Source organism: Thermoascus crustaceus, assembly GCF_041956765.1.
Source record: "Thermoascus crustaceus strain CBS 181.67 unplaced genomic scaffold VTN00scaffold_10, whole genome shotgun sequence".
In the NCBI taxonomy this organism is placed as follows: Eukaryota; Fungi; Ascomycota; class Eurotiomycetes; order Eurotiales; family Thermoascaceae; genus Thermoascus; species Thermoascus crustaceus.
This window is the reverse complement of record NW_027192536.1, coordinates 1,251,257-1,254,052: the sequence shown is the minus strand read 5'-3', so window position 1 is coordinate 1,254,052 and position 2,796 is coordinate 1,251,257. Positions and strand designations below refer to the sequence as shown.

Here is a 2,796-nt window from a genome sequence, read left to right as displayed (position 1 = left end):
GATTGTCTCATTGCAATTTGCTGATGGAAATGCAATTGTCCTCAAGTGAGTTATCTTCACATATAATCAACATCCTCTTTCTGTTTAGCTTTGTACATTGGACCCAAACAAAGCTTTCATGGCAAAGTTTTATTCTCTGTAGCACTTTTGGGGATGCTCCAACATATGAATCATCCCTTTCAACCCCATCAACAACCCTAGAGCTTATGTTAGCTGTAGACAAGAATGGAAGGTGAGATACTGACAAAAACAAAAAGCTTTTGCATATCTTCTGAATTGACTCTGACCACCACAAAGGTTTGTTGGGCAATTTATGCCGCTGTAATAGTGCAAGCTAGGACATGTCAACTGACTGAAAGAGTGATTGGAAAGAGTGTCTCACTTACACTCACTGAAGGTGGTAGCATTGTTTTCGTGCTCCAGACTGTATTTTAGGTCGATATTGGTGGCCGCGTATAATCTGAGTTTCAGAGACTCAAGTGACACAGAATATAAAAGTATTTGTGTTGGGTTTGAATTTTTTTTTTTCCGCGTGATTTATTTTGGTGTCGCTCTGCGAGTCATCTTGATGTTGAACTTTAGAGAACAATCTGGGAGCAACAGTGCATACACAGGACAAGAGCAAACCCATTGCTATTGGCCACCATGGGTGGTCACCAGAGTGCAATCCACCTGCTTCTTGAGCACAATACAAACGTTGACAAAACTGGTCAACTGGGCTTCTTCTGGGTGTCAAAGCATCCTGGATCCATCATCCCCTGGTCAACTGCTAAGGCCAAACTTGACGCAAGAGACTCTGCGAATCACACTGCATTATATGTGATGAGCAGGATCACCTAGTTCCTGTAGTCTAACCATCACTCGGTTCTATATATCAGGTTTAATGGTATCAACAGGGGTCAATAAGCACAGAATATAGCTTTCTTCTAAGCAACTGTATGTCTGATTGGTTGTATTGGAATATAAAAAGGATGATAGTAATATAAAACTAACAGATCATAGAATAGATAGGTTCTAATTAGTGCAGGATCCGAGCTTACAGACTATACCAACTCTATGTAGAATTCTGCGCACCCAGTATAGGTGGCTGCTGGGTTACCCGCGGGTAAGGGCGAGGTCTATGGCTGCATGTGAAGATATGCTAAGATCACTGATTTTGTGCATTAATTTCCAAACAGCAGGGATTAGATGGTAATTGCATTTTAAACATTGGAATGGGTGACCAGCTTACAGACTGAACCTCAGTCTACTGTTCCTAAAGAAGAATGATGCCGGCAGCGGTTGTGTAGTGGTAAGCACACCGAGGCGGCCTCCAACGGCGAAAGGGTGACCTGTCCACCCCTAGCATGGAGATCGTGGGTTCGATTCCCACCACCGGCGCATCATTTTCCACAAAAAAAATGGGCTTATCTTCCTAGTTTTCGCGCACAGCGCGGTCTCTAGTCTGTGTCTGAGTGAAAGGGGCCTCAGGCATGCTAGCTCTAGGGAAGTGAGCCATACCCGCGTGCTAGCACGTAATCTAGCCATGTCTGCGTGCTGGCGCATAAAGCAATGTTCCTTTGCTAGCGTGAAAGAAAAATAATACTAGCAATGCTAAGTCAATAAGGAGGGGTTTTCGCTTTAAAGCCTAACCCCAAATGGAGTAGAACCAGTTCTACACCGAGGAAAAGGGCATGGGAAGACCATGGTAGTGGAAACTAGCAGAAGTGGGTATTAGATAGGGAAACTAGCCTTATCCATAATGGAGCTGGGGTGAGCCAGCTCACAATGTATCTAGACCTAGGTCTCAGGAAGCGTTGAAACGTGCCTCCTTGGAGGAGCCCCGTCTGTCATAGCCGGAAGGCTCTATATGGACGTTAAACTTGATTAAATAAATAAATAGATATTCTACAAATGTAAATGACATCCCGGCGAAGCTGACAACCCCACATAATCGGAAAAAGTGAAGGTACCTTGACCTAAGATTATCAAATCTTTAGCCTACAGCACAATAAAGAGCACCTGAATGCATCAGAATAGTCTCTAGCCATTTCTATAATTATTTTACCATTTTTGACCTAAAATACCCCTGCTTTGATTATCCTGTCACTCCATGATGCCCAGCAGTGCCTGAACCCTACTGTCAGACTGCGCGAAACTCGTAATACGAATGTATGATCACACCCAGCTATGGCCGGAGTGCCCTAAGATACGGGAGGCACGAAAACGCCTAAGCAAGCAGAGGGGATCGAATAAGGAACCCATAGGGTCCCCTATGGGGAACCACAGGTCAGTTCAGGCTATTATACCAAGCTCCTCAAGCTGTGCAGTGGTGGTAGCTAGCCAGCAAGCTCCTCAGCAAGCTCCTGTCGGACTGCGCGAACCTCGTATTCCGAAGGTATGATGATGAAAGCTCTGATTGTTCCAATCTACCTAACTATCTGACCACTATTTATGGACTTAGGGGTTAAGACCTTTCTGAATACTTCTTTGTTTAATGATCCCGAGACATTTTCGTGAAATAACAAAGGAAAATAGGTGGCTTCAGGTATAGACAGTATGATCCCTTTATTGCAGGGATTATAACCTTCGAGATGCCTGGATCGGCGTGTGCTGAATAGGCTGATAGGTCTCTTGGTATACCACTAGGGTATAGTGGTAATATTCGGCTGACACTAAGTCTCTCCGCGGGACATCCCACCAAAGTACTCCATAGACGATGGATGCTGCAAGACGCCCTGAGCCACATCTTCGAGTCGGTGGTATGAAACGAGACGATAGAGATGACCGTTGAAGCGTACTCCGATTGTCTTCTTC

General features: G+C 44.7%; 1 non-coding gene across 1 annotated transcript; it reads left to right on the top strand.

The window, feature by feature from the left end:
- The first annotated feature begins 1,270 nt into the window (after positions 1-1,270).
- Positions 1,271-1,380, top strand: VTN00DRAFT_t198. Its single transcript has one exon. It is a non-coding gene; the product is annotated as a tRNA-Trp (tRNA).
- Positions 1,381-2,796: the final 1,416 nt, after the last annotated feature.